We start from the raw sequence: 18858 nt of genomic DNA on the forward strand, positions 1-18858 counted from the left end.
AGACAGTTAATATTTTAGGCTTCGCTGGCTATTTGGTCTCTTTTACCTCTGCCGCTACATGTGTACAAGAGCAGCCATAGATAATTTGGAGATGCATATGTTCCAATAAAACTTTATTTACAAACACAAGAAGGCTGGATTTAGTATGCAGGCTATAGTTTGCCAAGCCATGTGTAAACGGAAAGGTTCTCTCCATAAAAAATATAAAATTGTTGTCATGTAAAGAGGTGTTCAATGAATATATAGCTAAAATAGACAGGAAAACAGTATCAAGGTGTATCCGTCAATTAATAATAACAGAAATAAGTTATAATAATAAGTAATAAGCTATTGTTCTGGATTTTGTGATGCTTATGGTATTTTTTTGTTGTGATCTTTTCTCATACTATGTAACTATTCATTTTTATATTAATTTTGGATTCTTTTTTTGAAGAGAATCCCTCCAAATTGTCTACGTTTCAGGCCACAAAACCTGGATCAGCCTTACTTGGAGTAAGAAAATGATGCATCAGTTGCAGCAACAGAACTCTGTATCTAAAAAAAAATGAATTATCTAAGTCAATATATCCCTTTTGCCTAACTAAACTTAATGTAGTAACTTTTTAACATACAATGACCTTGCCCACATCAGAAAACTGTGGCCAAGCAACTTCAAAAAACCACTCAATAAAAAAAGTGTGAAAAGCCAGTGGGTACATATGTGTGTATGTGGATGGGCTACAAGTCTTTTATAGTCAACCTTCTATCCAAAGTAAAAATCCTTCGTATAACATTCTTAATAGATGATTAAATAACATTTGCTTGAATGCTTGCTGTAATGAAGAGTTCACAACTTGAGGGGAAAAAGTCCTATTGTTGAGCAACTCAGAAAATTAATACTGAACCTAATCCTGTTTTCCTGGCAACTCCCACTCATAGGTATTTAATTTTTAATCATTCATTTAAATATCTGTTGAACATGTGCTATGTGATAGGCACAGGGCTAGTTACTGCAGCTATGCTACAAAACTGGAAATGTACACTGTTCCCCACTAATTGCAGCATACTTGTATCTGTGTAATGGTAATAACATTTTCACTTCCATAAAGATGTATGTGCTCCAACAACCCAACTTCTCAGGTCATCTCTTTTTCAGCAGGAATTTATTTTGATTATTCTTCATCTGACCTGATTTATGGATTCCTTATCAGTCTGGTAAAATGAAATAGATAATATTTACATGTGGTCTGAACAGTGCAGAACGTGAACAAAATGACGGAGGAAATAATTTGTTCCTAATTGCAAAAAGAAATGCATGTGCAGCCTCATTCTCCTCTATCATATGGTATACAGAAGACACATGGGACCATCTTTTTCTAAATCATTATCTGCTCTCACCTCCTGATCTTCCATTTCAATTCTGTGCTCTCAAAAACAAAACACTCTCTCACCATCCTTTTCCCTGGCTAATTCTGCTCACCTTTCAAACCTCAGTTCAGATGTCATCTATCATATCCCTTCCCTGACTTCCTCAAAAAGTGTTACAACTTAACCAACTGTTAATATAACACTATTTCTTAGAACAACAACATGAGCTCGCCTAACAAGACACTTTAGTTAGCTTCAGTCATTAAAACTCAGAAGGAGGAAGCAGTTTTTCTTTTTACTCGGCCTTACCAAAGAAGATTCTCTTCAAAAGTCAGTGGACTGGTTAGGTAATTAGGTCCTCTCAAACTACACCAATGGTCAGGTTAAACATTTTTTAGTAGACAGGAAATGCTAAAGAATAAAATGAAATATAGAATTAAAAAGTCTATAAGCAAACATGCTGGGAAACTTAAAGTTCATTAAAAAAAAAACACAAGGAACACAGTCAATAATATTGTAATAACGTTGTATGGTGACAGATGGTAACTACGCTTTTGGTGGTGAGCATATGTTGTATACCTGAAACTAATATAAGATTGTATGTCAACTATACTTCAACAATAAATAAATAAATACTTGGAATAGGAAAAATTATCATCTCTGATATAGCTAGTGTAAGAGTTTTCTCACTAGCACACATAGGTACTAATAATAACAATTCTCTGAAAGGAAGCCCAGTTGAGTGCTGCCTGGACAGAAGATCTACCATAAATCCTCTGCAATAGAGCCCACATACTCAGAAAATATAGGCAAGCATTACTCAAACAATCTTGCTTATGCAAGACAGTAACAGATCTACAAGATACTGAGATAAAAGTATCTAATAACTAACATGGATGAGAAGTATTACATAAACAAATATAATATAACATACAGTGTGAAAGAAGAGCTATAACTGACTGGCAATAACCCTAAAAAAGTTAAGTCTTAAGCATAGGCAAAATGAATAAATTAATAAGATGCAGCATGATATGACAATTTGTATGCTACAATAATGGTACTCTTCCTTTGGAGCAAAGAAACAGAGCATAGTAAAATATATGGTACCCAAATTGTTCACATAGATGATCTAGTTTATCATACAGAAGTTAAAATAAGTTTAGTAATCTGTTTGGTCTATTTTACTGAACCACACGAAAAGAGTTAGAAAGCCTTCCATCAAAATCACTGGAATACTTCAAATCTTACATTTGTTAATTCAGATTTTCAAAACCTTAATATTATCCAAAATTATTCAGGCAACTGGAATTTTCTAGGTCATCAAGAAAAATAAACACTCAACTCATTAAATTCAGCTATACAATGAGATACTATACCGCTGCTAAAAAAAAAAAAGAGAGAGAGAGAGAAAGGGAGAATGAAGAAGTCCTAGTAATGATAAAAATTCTCAAGATACATTGTTATGTGAGAAGAAAGCCAGCTGTAAAATGAAAGGTATAGAATGTTAACATTTGTGCACAACAGCAGGAGCAAGAATCTGTATTTTTCTCAGTATGCATAAAACTGGAAAGGGAAACAGTAGCTAGCTGTTTTATGTATGTACAGGGTGTTTTGTTAGGGAAGAAAGGACTAGGCAAATCCAAGATAGGATGGAAAAGAAACTTTTTACTTTCACACATTTTGATTTTAAACCATGTGACTCTTTAGCTTTCCAAAAAACTAAATATTGATTTGAAAATGCACAAGACAAAGAAAAAGACCTATTCAAGTCATATCTTATAAGTCTGGGGGAAAAAAGGTCTTTGTGAACTGTAACTCCGGAAGAATTTCTAGTAGCTTTTAAAAAGCTTTCCCCTTAAAAATTAAAAGTGAACACTGCTCGGGGCGCCTGGGTGGCTCAGTCATTAAGCATCTGCCTTCAGCTCAGGTCATGATCCCAGGGTCCTAGGATCGAGTCCTGCATTGGGCTCCCTGCTTGACGGGAAGCCTGCTTCTCCCTCTCCCACTCCCCCTGCTTGTGTTCCCTCTCTCGCTGTGTCTCTGTCAAATAAATAAATAAAATCTTAAAAAAAATAAATAAAAGTGAACACTGCTGAAAATAACACTATACTAACATTAACATACTGTAGTATCTGAAGGCATAAAGTAATAAAAAAGCAAACTTTGGCTACTATAAAGAGATAGCCTATGACTTAACGAAGGCCAAAGTCTATGCTGTCTTTGACAAACTTTCCCTCTGAGTCTTCTGAACTTTTAAACATGATTAATCAAGACAAGCGAGTTTAAATAAAATTCAATTGGCTTTGTCTTCCCTATTTGTTATTCTATATGCAGCAACTCATAATTATCCAAGCTTTTATAGTCACAAGGATGTGTGTACATATTATAGATACATATGTAAATATGTGTGTACATATATTAGATATATACACACATTTCTTTTGTACACATTATATATTATATACATAAACACATTTAATTTGCTTGACTTTCATATGTACAATCTAGGTGGGGGAAAGACATGCAAAGAGAAGGTTAATCTGAGAGTAAACCGATAGTTTAAATTCAACATACAACCTAACTAAGGACTTTAAATTCAACATTTGAATACACTTTTTTTTTAAAGCAGACTATATTAAAGTAAAAGGAAGATCATGTTATTTTTTCTTTTAAAACATCTTTACTATTCATAAACCATAAACTTGGGGGGCAGGGGAAAATGTTAAGATTTTATACACTATAATTCTACTCTCTAATATTACACTAAGTGCTGCTATAAAGGCAAAAACAACACGCTAATGATTTTCTCTCTAAATGGAATAAGTGGCCTGGATCTCATGTAAATATTTAATAACTTGAATGTTTTATTTTTTTAATGCTTAAATTATTTGGGAACTAATTAACTTTGAGCCAAACAGATTTTACAATGGTGGTGTTCTCTCCAGGTGAGTGCCTTACCTGGTTGGCTATGCAGGAGGTGGAAGGGTACTATTAGGTTCTAGATTCCTCTCTGCTCTTTGGAGCTGCACTAATAAGGAGGTCAATAGCCACACAGTAGCTATTTAAAGTTGAAAATTCAGGTCCTTGGTCATACTAGCCACGTTTCAAATGCTCAGTAGCTATGGATAACCACTTATTAAATGGTACAAAATATGTCCACCATTATAAAAAGTTTCATTGGACAGTACTGCTCTGGAAAATCCTAGGGAAGAGATTTTATATAAATACTTTCTTAGAATAAGACACGGAATTTATAAAGTCAAGGGTAGAAGAGAGTTGGGATCATTAAACAAAGAATATTCATAATAAAAAGAATAAAATCATATTCATGAAATGTCTGGCTAACTTAGAGACTAAGTTTGAATAATAGGTCATTAAATTCAATTTAACAGATATTTATGCTATGCTGAAAATGGAAAAACAATTAAGGGCTGGTCTCTGTCTTTGATGAGTTAATAACCTAGTTAGGGAGATATGTTTAAATAACAAAGTATGCTACCAAATAAAAATGTACCACATGAAATGTACCCAAATGAAAGCAGAAATAACGTGCTCTGGGAAGGCTGAGAAGCAAAACCTGAATTCTCACTGGGGACAAGGTGAGGGCAGAGAATCAGAGATGTCCTAGGGAAGAATGATGCGAGGACTAAAGCACTAACTCTGGGATAGATCTCACCACTTACTTGCTAAGTGATTTTAGGTGATTATGATCTTCCCTATCCATTTCCTGATCTGCAAAAAGGGGATAATATTACTAACCTCATTTTGTGTTATAGAGCAAATTAATTAATACATGTAAAGTGCTCTGAACAATTTCTTCATCATAGGGTGATTAAAATTAAATAATACACAGAAAGTACTTAGAAAATTGCAGGTCACTGTATGCACTTACTGAATGTTATTATGACATTGCTATTATCAGATTATCAGTTGCTACATTTCCAATCAGATCATTTTAAAGCTCTACTACTAGCTTATAGAAACTAGTATTTAGAGGACTAATATTTCCTGTTTTCAGCAAGTTGGTCAATTAAAATAAGGAGAACGAGAAAGAACCCTAAGCTTGCAAAAACATGTAAGACACCCTTACACCTTCATGGTCTGCAAATCTAGGATCAGAATTTTAACTAAAAAAGCACCTCAGTTAGAGTAAATATTTTTTTTAAGATTTTATTTATTTAAGAGAGAGAGAGACAGAGCTGGGGGGAGGAGCAGAGGGAGAGGGACAAGCAGACTCCACCCTGAACACAGAGCCCAACACAGGGTTTGATCCCAGGACCCTGAAATCATGACCTGAGCCAAAATCAAGAGTCTGACACCCAAACGACTGCACCACCCAGGCACCCCCGGTTTAAGGATGGCACCTAAAGCAGGTTTAGGTCAGTAACACACCAAATAAATAATCATGTTCTAGATCTCAACAGAATTTTCACTTTTACACACATGGTAAGCCTATCTTAAGCAGGGACTGCCTGTCCCCTATCCCTAATACTTCTGATGTTAGAAACCCACTGCCTCTCTCCAGGGACAAGCACCTGTGTTGAAGCTCAACAGAGATTCTCTCCCCAAAATTCAGAATTATAAACTGAGTCATAGGACTGAGGGTTGAAGGAGGAGATGACTGGAATTGAGAGAAATTCCACCAACTCCTGCTATTGTTCTCAGAACTTCCCAGCCTCCTGCTGTTCCTGAAGTTTTATTGTTCAATTCTGTTCCGGATTCCAAGGGATCCTGATAGCCAATAAATTCCTTTTTGCTTAAGCCAGCCAGAACTAGTTTCTGTTATTTATACCAAAGAACCTTAACTAACAATACACTTATTATATTTTTATATTCAATACATTCTCATACCTCTGAGTTCTTAATGGAACAAGAAAGGACACATTTTCCACTATATGTATATGCACAACTGTATAAATGGGGATCTGAAATTTATACTTTCCTTTGGCCTGAACTATTTTAATAGCCTAAGAGGACCCTCTGCTTTTATTTTATTTTCCATATATTCTTGTCAATTACCTTTTTAAATGTTTTTTTTTTAAGATTTAATTTGAGAGGGAGGGAGAGCAAGCGCATGCACAGAGAGGGAGAAGCAGAGTCCCCACTGAGCAGGGAGCCTGATGCAGGGCTTGATCCCAGAACCCTGAGATCATGACCTGAGCCTAAGGCAGACGCTTAACCGAATGAACGACCGAGGCACCCCGTCAATTATCTTCTAATGTACAGAATCATGCTCAAAAACCATAATAGGTTCCTATTTGACAAGAATAAGGTCCAACTCTTCGGCAAGGATTCAAGCTCTTTCTTAACCTGAGGTAATTAACAACTTTACCTTCATCTCCTCCTATTAACCCAATATATATCAGATAGCAACCAAATAATCTGCAGATGCCCATCCATACATACCGTACTTCTCATCTTAACTCATAATGTTTGTTTACTCTGCTGTAATATTGTTTGAAACTTTTCTAATTCCATATACCTAGTTCAAATATCACACTCTTTGATCTAGTTTTTCCCCAGTTTCCTCAAACACTTCTCCCTCTGCATATTCCCATGTTTCATTTACACATCCAATGAAGCACATATCATTGAATGACTTGTGATAGGTCCCTACACAGGGTCTGCTTCACCAATACACCATTCATACTCTGAAAACAAGGGTCATGCATTCTCCAATTATGTACACTTACCCTGAGGAGAGTATTTTATATGCATTTTGCACTCATTCATTAGCTCAACTAAACTGAAGGGGTGTCTTTCTTAGTATCATGTCAGTTAGTGCTACATTACCAAAATTATTTTAAACAATTTTTCTGAAAGGTAGAAATTGCTAGTCTGTAGTATATACATTATTTTTAGAAGAATGACAACAGTTCTCTTCTTGGCATTTCAATTAGTCATAAACATCAATATGAAATGGTGAAAACCCCAAATTAATGCATACCCATTTCTAATATTTTAAAGCCACAAGCCATAGGAATTTGCTTCCATTTCAACCTCCATTCATAGATGAGAGAAGCAAGCCTTATCCTTCATCACTGAATTGACTTGGAATCTTTTTTCATAATGCCAATATAATAATGATTTGATTATTGTAGCTTTATCAAAATCTTAAAGTCAGGTATGGTGAACCAACATTTTTCTTCGTTCAAGACTGTTTTGGCTCTTCTAGGTCCTCTGAATTTCCATCTAAATTTTTAAAAAAGTGTTTCAACTTTTTCCTTCTGCGATTTTGGTTGGGATTATGTTAAATCTTATTGATCAATTTGGAGAGAATAGGTATTGTAACAATACTGAGTTTTCCAATCTATGAACATATCTCAATATTCATTTATTTCTAGGTATTTTCTTCATATGCTATTGTAAATGGTGTTTAAAATTTTTATTTTCGGGGTGCCTGGGTGGCTCAGACGTTAAACGTCTGCCTTTGGTTCAGGTCATGATCCCAGGGTCCTGGAATCGAGCCCCGCGGGGAGCCTGCTTCTCCCTCTCCCACTCCCCCTGCTTGTGTTCCCTCTCTCACTGTGTCTCTTTCTGTCAAATAAATAAAACCTTTAAAATTTTTTTTTAATTTTTTATTTTCTAATCACTAACATACATGCAAGTATGTAGTACATTGACCTTGTATCCTGAAACCTGTTAAACCTGCTAAATTCAATTACTAGTTCCAGTAGCTTTTTTTTTTAAAGATTCTGTATTTTTTTAGATTCTATAATACTTTTATGCATATAACCATGTCTTCTGTGAATACTGGAAGTTTTATTTTTTTCCTCCCCATCTTTATGCCTTTTATTATTCCTGCCTTATTTACCTAGCTTGGATTTCTAATACAATCTTGAATACAAGTGGTAAGAACACACATTCTATCCCTGTTCTTGATATTAGTGGGGGAAAGTATGCTTTTGTCATAGATAACCTTTTTCAAATTTAGGAAGTTGCTGTTATGCTTAGTTTGCTGAGAACTTTTATCATGAATAATGTTCAATTTTGTCAGCTGTTTTTTCTGCATCTATTGAGATGATCTATATGATTTTTTTTCTATTTTGTTAATGAGGCAAAGTACATTGATGACCCCACTTGGTCATGATTCTTTTTCATGAATTACAATTATCAAATGAGTAACTGTATAGAAAAAAATGAATCTCTAAAGAAAAAAACCTGAAATGATCATCTCATCTGACCCTTTCTGCACTCCATATACAACAATTAATTAGAGATGAAAATATTAGAAATGAAACCTAAACATAGAAAGTTAGAACCACAAAACTTCTAGAAGAAGCATTTAACTATCATTGTAACCATGGCATTGGCAAAGACTTCTTAGAACACAAAAAGCGTTTTCTGGAAAAGAAAAAAAAGGTAAATTAGACCTCATCAAAACTAAAAGATCCAACCCATCAATAGATATCACTTAGAAAATAATTAGGCAAACCACAGACTGGGAGAAAGTATCTGAGGTACATAAATGGCCTTGTGTCTAGAACAGATAAAGCACTCCCACAAGTCATTAATAAACAGAAAACTCACTAAATATATGAGGAAGAGTTGAAAAGCTACATAAAAAACAAAGATACATAAATGGACAGTAAATACATGAAAGGTTGCATAACGTTATTAACTGTCAGGGAAATGCAAATAAAAAACACTCTGAGACATTACCTCACACCTACTAGAACGGCCCAAATCAAAAAGACTGACCGTACCAAATGGTGAAGGAGACATGGAACAATTAGAAGTCCCATACATTGTTGGTCAAAGTGTAAAATGGCACTAGCCACTTAGAGAACTACCTGGAAGTTTGTTATAAAAGATAAATATATATCTTCCTACGACAATGTAATTCTTCTCCTAGATTTACCCCAAAGAAATAAAAACATGCATGACATAAAAAACTTGTACAAGAACATTCACAGAAGCCTGACTTGTAACTGTCCCAAACAGAAAACTTAAATATCCAATAGGAGAATGATAAATAAAATGATATATTCCTCAACAGAACACCACTGAGCAATAAAAACGAATACCTATGCAATAACACAAATGAATCTCAAAAACATGCTGAGTGAAAGAAGTCAAACAGGCAAAAACTAGGCCACTGTGATAGAAATCAAAAAGTGATTGCTAGGGATGGGGTGGGGGGTAAGGAGAGGTAAGAATTAGATAGTAAGTACTTGGACAGAGACATAGGAAACTTTACAAGGTGTTAGAGATATTCTTAATCTTTGTTATTTTTGGGTGCTGGTTACACAAGTGTATCACATGTCAAAATTCATCAATTTTAGTATTTAGGTATATAAAAATTAAGTATATAAATCTGTGTGTTTTACTGTATGTAAACTATACCTCAATTGTTTTAAAAGTGAAAAATACTTTACTGTGATGAGTTTTAAAAACAAACTACCAAATTAATTACTTATGTTTGACATAAACTTGTTTGCAAGGTGGCTAGATAAAATACGGGGAAAATTGTTAGTAATAAATAGTAACACAAACTTCTTACTTGCTTTATTTGAGAAAAACCCATAATATCTTACTTTACAAGGGAGATACGTAAAACTTTTACATTTATCTTCTCATTCATTCACTTTCATTTCATTTTTATTTTTTCCCCCAAGATTTTATTTAAATTAAAATTAGTTAATATATAGTGTAGTATTAGTTTCAGGAATAGAATCTAGTGATTCATCACTTACATATAACACCCAGTGCTCATCACAAGTGCCCTCCTTAATGCCCATCACCCATTTACCCCATCCCCCCACCCTCCTTCTCTCTACCCTTTATTCTCTATAGTTAAGAGTCTCTTATGGTTTGCTCCCTATTTTTATCTTATTTTTTTTTAAGATTTTATTTTTTATTATTTATTTGACAGAGAGAGAATGAGAGAGAGACAGCACGAGAGGGAAGAGGGTCAGAGGGAGAAGCAGACTCCCTGCTGAGCAGGGAGCCCGATGCGGGACTCGATCCTGGGACTCCAGGATCATGACCTGAGCCGAAGGCAGTCGCTCAACCAACCGAGCCACCCAGGCGCCCCTATTTTTATCTTATTTTATTTTTCCTTTCCTTCCCCTCTGTTCATCTGTTTTGTTTCTTAAATTCTACATATGAGTGAAATCATATGGTATTTGTCTTTCTCTGACTTATTTTGCTTAGCATAATACACCCTAGCTTCATCCATGTCATTGCAAATGGCAAGATTTCATTTTTTTTGATGCTGAGTAGTATTCCACTATATATCTATACACCATTTCTTCTTTAACCATTCATCAGCTGATGGACATATGGACTCTTTATATACTTTATTGCCAATTCATTCACTTTCATTTTAAAATTGAAAAATCTCTAATACTTAAGAAAAACCATATCCAGGACTCAGGAAAATCACATTTAAGAAATCAAAACATTTTCATGGAATTAAATTTAAAAAATTATTGCTATTTATATTTGTTTAGTGTTACTTAGTATTAATGGTCCCACAGGTAGGGTATATAGCAAATGGGCACTTTCAAGAACTACAAAGAACACACTAGATTATCATAATAAAAGGCACAAGGACAGTGTAATTTGGCAATATAAAGTCAAATTTTAAATGTGCTTATCCCTTTAAGCAATTCTGTTTCTTTGAAATTATCATAGTAAAGTAACAGATCAAGTCTGTGAAGATAGATGGAATATATGTATACACACACAAGTGTTAGAAAGAATGTTAGGAAGAATAAAAAGAAAAGAGAAAACTAACTGTCTATCTCTAGGAAGTTGCTCATTCTTCTATAATGTGTCCATCCACTGAAAACAGTATACTTACTGACATGAAACAATGTCAATAAAAAATTAGTATCTATATTTGGGGATGTTTGTTGAGAGTAAGTACATGTTTTTATTTATCATTCACTAACTCATGAAAAACAAAACCTAGAAGGATATACACAAAAACATTAATAAGAGTTATTTCTGGGTGATGGGGTTTATAGATGATTTTCCATTTTTATCATTATTACCTTGTGAACTGCTTAAGTCTGCACTGCCCAGTAAAAATATGTGAATCATATAAGCAATTTCAAATTCTTTAGTAAGCCAATATGTAAAAAGCAGATGAATTAATTTTAATAAATTTTATTTAACTGAATATATTTCTTAAACTATCATTTCAGCATATAACAATATTAAAATCTTTTTTTTAAGTTTACTTATTTAAGCAATCTTTACACCCAACATGGGGCTTGAGCTCATGACCCCGAGATCCAGAGTCACATGCTCTTCTGACTGAGCCAGCCAGGCACCCCAATATTAAAATCTTAGTGAAATATTTTGCATTCTTTTTGGTACTATGTCTTAGAAATCCAGTGTGTACCTCACAGTTACTGCACATCTCAATTTGAACTAATATTACCTCAAGTGCTCAACAGACACACGTGGCTAATGGTTACCAGGTATGTTATCAGACAGTGAAGGTCTTAATCTTTGTAATAAGCACTGTATTTTTAATGAAAAGGCAAAGTCATTTTTAAAATAGTCACTTGGCTTTTCCCAAAGTGTCACACCTGAATATTACATAGTTTTTTGAGTTATTCAAACTGTTTCCTAGCATTCTGTGGGAAAATTCTGTTTTTAGAAATGAACAGGTTGGTCTGAGCTCATGGAAGAAAGATACAATACAAAAATTAAATAAAAATGTAGCACTAACAGTCTTTCAGTATATAGGTGGGTGTATGCATAAAGCCAATTCCCTGATTTCCACATGTTCTAATAGTGAATTCCTGATGGATTAAAATTCAATAAATTCAATAAATATTAACTGATTAGCTATATACTATGAACATTATTTTGAGGTCTTTTTTTTTTTATTATGTTTTGTTAATCACCATACATTACATCATTAGTTTTTGATGCAGTGTTCCATGAGTCAGTGTTTGTGTATAACACCCAGTGCTCCATGCAGAACATGCCCTCTTTAATACCCATCACCAGGCTAACCCATCCTCCCACCCCCTCCCCTCTAGAACCCTCAGTTTGTTTCTCAGAGTCCATATTCTCTCATTGTTTGTCTCCCCTATTTTGAGGTCTTTTAAAGTGCGATTAAGATTATTCAGAGTATGTTTAATCAAATAAAGAATTAAAATAATTTCTGCTTTAGAAACTTCTCTGAGTTCTACAAAATAAGAAAAAGATCATAATCATTAGATGCATCAAACACAGGCTTGAAAAATTAAGGATTTATTCAGTATACTTTTAGGTAAACCTAAGAATTCCTATTGGAGGAATTTTCTCCTCCTACTGGAAGTAAGAATTGCATCAAATGTCTTTTCAGAAGCCACACAAACAAGAGAGTGGCATAAAATATTTAAAGTGCCAAAAGAAAAACCCACAATTCTGTATCCAGCAAACTTATCCTCAAAAGTAGATAAGTATTTTTAAGACAAATAGAAATTGAATTTGTTCCCACTAGACAAGAAGCCTACATGCAATAAGTAGTAAAAATTCTTAAGAGTGAAGCAAATGATCTAAGTCAGAAACCTGAATATACTTGAAAGAAAAGTGTTAGAGAAGGAATAAAGGTTAAATAAAACTTTTTATTTTTATCTAACAGATAACAGCAACAATGTATTCAGTGATTATGGCTTATAGATCAGTGAAATGAATGAAAGCAATGTTATAAGGGATAACATGGAAGAATTGGGAGTACTCTGTTAATAAAGTACTTATACTACCCATGAAGTAATGCAGTGTTATTTGATACTGGATTTAGACTGACTGTAAATGTATACTGCATGATGTAGGAAAGCCACTAAAAAATTTTTTTTAAGAAACATAATTGATATGTTGAAAGGAAAGAAAATGGAATCATATAAAATGCTCAATTAAAACCAACCAAAGCTTGGGGCACCTGGGTATCTCAGTCAGTTAAGCCCTCGACTCTTGGTTTCAGCTCAGGGCACGATTTGGCAGTCCTAATATCAAGCCCCACGTTGGGCTCCGAGCTGAGCCCATTGGCTACTTCAGTTTCTCTCTACTTCTCCCTATACCCCTCCCCCCACTCACATGTGCACCTGCTCTCTCTCGTAAATAAATAAATAAATAACTTAAAAAGAAACACAAAGCAGAAAAACAGTGGAAGAGAAAAAAGAAACAAAAAACAAGGGCAACAAATAGAAAATAACAATATAGTGGATATTAATCCAATTATATCAGTAATCACTTTAAATGTAAATGCTCTAAATATACTAATTAAAAGACAGTGCCTGTCAGAGTGGATTAAAAAATAGAGCCAAGTATATATTGTTTACCAAAAAAACCATTTTAATTATAAAGACACAGATAATTAAAAGCAAAGAGAGAAAAATATACTATGCTAACACTAAATGAAAGAAACCTGGAGTAGCTATCTTAATTTTGGGCAAAGCATACTTCAGGGCAAGGAAAATTATGGGGAATGAAGAGGGATGTTACATAATGATAAGGAGACCACTTCTCCAGGAAAATATAACAGTACTTAATATGTTTGCATTTAACAACAGAGCATCAAAATACATGAGGCAAAAGCTGACAGATCTGCAAGAAGAAACAGATGAATCCGCTATTTAAGCTGGAGACTCCAACACTATTCAATCCATAATTGACAGATCTAGCAGGCAGACAATCAGTGAAGACTCAACGCTATTCATCAATAAGCTGGATCTAGTTCACATTTATAGAATACTTCATTCAACAGCAAAATACACATTCTTCTCAGGTCCACATGGAATAATCACCAAGAGAAACACAATTCTGGGCCAAAAATGCAACTTAAATTTAAAAGAAGAGAGGGGCGCCTGGGTGGCTAAATCAGTTAAGCATCTGCCTTTGGCTTAGGCCATGATCCCTGGGTCCTGGGATTGAGCCCCTCATAGGGCTCCCTGCTCAGCAGGGAGTCTGCTTCTTCCTCCCCCACCCCCGCTCAGGATCTCTCTCAAATTATAAAATCTTTAAAAAAGTTAAAATTAAAAAATAAAAGAACAGAAATCATGCAAAGTATGTTCTCAGACAACAATGTAAAAATCAATAAAAGAAATTTTCAAAATATTTGGAGTTAAATATACTGCTAAATAACATAGGGGTTAAAAAGTCTTGAGAAATTTTTTTAAAATTATTTATTTATTTATTTAAGAGACAGAGCAGAGAGAGAGAGCACATGAGTGGTGGGGGAGGGCCAGAGGGAGAGGGAGAAGCAGACTCCCTGCTGAGCAGGGAGCCCCACATGGGGGTTCGATCCCAGGACCCTGGGACCACAACCCGAGTCAAAGGCAGATGCTTAAACAACTGAGCCACCCAGGGGCCCCAGGTCTTGAGAAATTTAAAAAATAATTTGGAATTAAATGAAAATGAAAATATAACTTACCAAAATTTGTGGCATGAAGCAAAAACAGTGCTTAGAGAGAAATTTATAGCATTAAATGCACATAAAAGTGAAAAAAAAAGGGAAACAGTCAGATCAAACCTTAAGAAGAGCTTTATATGAAGCCTAATTGTACTGGAGGGTTAGAGGGGTAAAAGGCTATTTTAACTTTTGACGCTATACAGTGCATTGTGAGTGTGTATATTTTAAACAATGAGTATAAGTGGATATTACTTTTGCACTCTAAAACAACTTTAAATGGCTAATGGATATGATAAGAAAATTATAAAACTACAGAATGAAATAAGAACTAAATAGTAAATAAGAGAGACTTGCTTTCCAACGGGAAGCCACAATATGTCAATTCTTCCTAAATTAATCTACAAATTCAATGCTATTCCAAATCAAAGCAAATATTTTCTGGTGGGAGGTAAGTCTTAAAAAAATACAAAGCACAGGCACATAAAAACAGCCAGAAGATACTGAAAAGCAGAGTAATGAGGGAGTTAATGATAATCAAACTGTACCATCATTATAAAGCTACATTCATTAAAATTCTGTAACAGGCAAAGAAATAAACAAATGAAATAAATTGAAGAGAATGCAGAAATACATGCAAGTAAGTACATGTGGAAATGTAGTAAATAATAAGGGTCGCATTTCAAATAGATGAGAGAAAAAATTGTTCAATAAATGGTATTGGGACAACTAGCCATTTGTAAAAATATAAAGCTGGATTTCTACTACTCTCATTTTCCAAAGTCATTTCCAGAAAGATCAAAGATAAGATGTTCACCATAAAAGTACTAAGAAAATTGAGTAAATATTTTTGTAATTCTAAGCCAGGACAGTATTAAATAAAAAGTTGATATAATAGGAAGATTATTATATCAAACTGTACAAAACTTCCGAATCCCATGCAATGACCAGAAACACCAAATATACCTGTCAAAAAATAAATGACAAACTGCCAAAAAAATACTGTAATATACAGTAACTATCCCTAAAGAATTCTTCAAATAACTAAGAAAAAAAACAACCTCACAGAAAAAAATGGTCTAAAGACAAGAACAAATAATTCACAGAAGAAATATAACAGACATGAAAAGATATTTAACTTCACTAAAAACTACAAATCAAACAAGATTTTTTTTGACCAGTAAAACTGTCAAAATGGAGGGACGCCTGGGTGGCTCAGTCATTAAGTGTCTGCCTTCGGCTCAGGTCATGATCCCAGGGTCCTGGGATCGAGCCCTGCATCGGGCTCCCTGCTCCACGGGAAGCCTGCTTCTCCCTCTCCCATTCCCCCTGCCTGTGTTCCCTCTCTTGCTGTGGCTGTGTCTCTTTGTCAAATAAATAAATAAAATCTTAAAAAACAACCCAAAACTGTGAAAATAGAAATGATTTTGCAATCCTAGTGTTGATGAGAGTATATGGAGTTTAGAAACAACTGCTTTGGAAAACAATCCAGCAGTATATATTAATTTTTTTTAAAGATTTTATTTATTCATTTGACAGAGAGAGAGAGCACAAGCAGGGGGAGCAGCAGGGAGAGGGAGAAGCAGACTCCCTGTTGAGTAGGGAGCCTGATGTGGGGTTCAATCCCAGGACCCTGAGATCATGAACTGAGCTGAAGGCAGGCGCTTAACCGACTGAGCCACCTAGGCGCCCCAATACTTATAATGTTCATGTCCTCTGACTTAATTTCTTAGAATTCATTCTATAGAATTAGTTTAGAAAGGATACATAAAAATATGTATTTGGATGTTCACTATAGCACTTTTTCTTTTTTTTTTTTAAGATCTTATTTATTTATTTGTCAGAGAGAGAGAGAGCACAAGCAGGGGGAGCAACATGCAAAGGGAGAAGCAGGCTCCCCACTGAGCAGGGAGCCTGATGTGGGACTTGATCCCAGGACCCTGAGATCATGACCTGAGCTGAAGGCAGATGCTTAATCGACTGAACCACCCAGGTGTCCCTTACAGCACTTTTTCTAAAAGCAAAAACTTGGAAAGTAAAAAAAATACCTATTGTTCAGGACTGAATTATGTCTCCTTAAAAGATATACTGAAGTTCTAACACCTGAATCTACGAATGGACCTTACTTTGAAAGAGTGGCTTTGCAAACAAAACCACGTTAAAATGAGGTCATTAGGGCTGACATTAATCCAATAACTGGTGTCCTTGAAAGAGAAAACACAGACAGGTAGAGAACACCATGTGATTACATAGGTAGAGATTAGAGTCATGGATCTCTAAAACAGGGAACATCAAGGATCGCCAGCAATGCCAGAAGCTAGGAGAGAGGCATGGCACAAATTCTCTCTGCCTCCAAAAGGAACCAACCCTGCTAACACCTTGATCTGACTGCTAGCCTCCAAAGTGTGCAAGAATAAATTTGCCTTTTCAGCTACCCAGTTTGTGATACTTCATTATGGTAGCCCCAGAAAACTAATACACCTATCAATAGTTAAAATAAGTTACAAGAAACTCACGAAACAGAGGCTGTAGTAATAAAAAGGATGCAACAGATATAAACATGGAAATATATGAAAGATATATTAATATAAGTGAAAAATTAAGTTTCAGAACAGCATGTATATCATTTTTCAGATAAATTAAAGAGAACATCTTACTGCCCCTCCAACTCCTCACTGAAATCCACCCTTCTCAAACACTGGCCAAGTCAAATATGGGTTAGACTACTTCCCTCTGTAATCATGACCTGAACTGACACCTTCCTAGATGGAATTCACTCCCAAGGCCTCAATAATCAACACTCTGCAAAGGATTCCAAAAGCTCTACTCCTACAATTCCTACTATCAGGAGTTTCTGTTATCATCTGCAATTCACACAGCCAACTAAATATTGCCAATTTTTTCTTCACAACATTTCTATTATATAGCCTTGGCATAGCAACTAGATTTCATCTATGTGAACTTGGACTGATTGGTAGTGGCTGCCTGTAGGGATATGCTGAGTATTCAGAGACCACATCTGGACATAGTAGGAAAAAATGCTGAGTGATAGTGGTGTCTGCCATGTACACAAAGACCATGGATTTACTATACCTCATAACCCTTTTTTTGTTCCAGATGCTGCTACAATTCAGGTTCCTTAGCCAGGCCAGGTCAGCTAAGATAATGAATATGAAAATGTTTACTAAACTTTAAACCATTACTGAATTATTTCCATTATGAATGTAATTTCTAGTTTTCCCCATCTCTAGATCTTTCCAGCTTGACACTTTTTGAATCAAAACTCTTTTTGACCCCTCACTACTTAAGGACTAAAGCTCAACCTCTAAGTCTGAAGGTCAAGGTCTTCCAAAATCTGGCCTCAATTTACCCTTCAAACTTATCATTCGTTATGTTCTCAAGCAAATATCATTCTCATTTCTAGCCAAGCCAGTCTATTCAATATTTCCTAATACTCCATGCAAAATTTCTACTCTAAACTTACTTACACATTTCCCTCTACTTGAACTGAGCTGCTTCCTTATTCCTGACCATTTAAGGTCCTCATATTCAAGTCCCACAATGATGTACCAAATCCCACTGTAATCTATCTTTCCTCTCTATTATTTAAATCTTTATTATGTGCTGGCTTGTGAAACATATCTTTTTGTGCATGATTTTTGTCTTCCCCAGCTAAGGTGTAAGGACTAAATCTTACTCCTTTCACGTATTCCAAGATACTGAGAGGATGTTATATTCTCATTAAGTCCTTAGTACTTGATCATGATGACATTTCATTAATAAAAACAGAGGAAATCATCTGGGTTTCTAACTAGCTTTATGCATTACATACAAGTCAATCAGCACCTTTACTATAATGAAAACTTCTTAGGCATTTAAGGATCCTCTAATATTTTATGGCAATAAAAATATTCATCATAGTAGAGGGACAATTTCACTTAAAATTTTTTATTTTGGAACCAAAGACATGATAAACAACTTCACCTCTATCTTAATAATTTAAAATACTAAATAGTTTTAGCTTCTCCAAATCTAATATAAAATTTAACTTTAAAATGAAACCTGAAAAATATTTCATTGTCCAAAGGTTACTATATATTTGGCTTATGATAATTTTGATTTCCTCATATCATTTTTAACAGCATTTTATATTCCTA

The 18858-nt window shown here is 34.7% G+C and overlaps 1 protein-coding gene across 5 annotated transcripts in view; it reads right to left on the reverse strand.

The window, feature by feature from the left end:
* The window catches only part of WASL (WASP like actin nucleation promoting factor), an 86842-nt gene that overhangs the window by 61356 nt on the left and 6628 nt on the right, over window positions 1–18858 (reverse strand). Inside the window, exon 2 of one of the 5 annotated variants that reach the window (XR_015766808.1) lies at window positions 1657–1758. The exons of the other annotated variants lie outside the window; for them this stretch is intronic. The gene's annotated coding sequence lies outside the window, so the exon portion shown is untranslated. The remainder of the gene's footprint in view (window positions 1–1656; window positions 1759–18858) is intronic. 5 annotated transcript variants of the gene reach the window in all.

This window comes from Eumetopias jubatus, unplaced genomic scaffold (genome assembly GCF_037043125.1).
Source record: "Eumetopias jubatus isolate StellerSeaLion01/CBP00866 unplaced genomic scaffold, mEumJub1_p1.0 scaffold_14, whole genome shotgun sequence".
Classification (NCBI taxonomy): domain Eukaryota; kingdom Metazoa; phylum Chordata; class Mammalia; order Carnivora; family Otariidae; genus Eumetopias; species Eumetopias jubatus.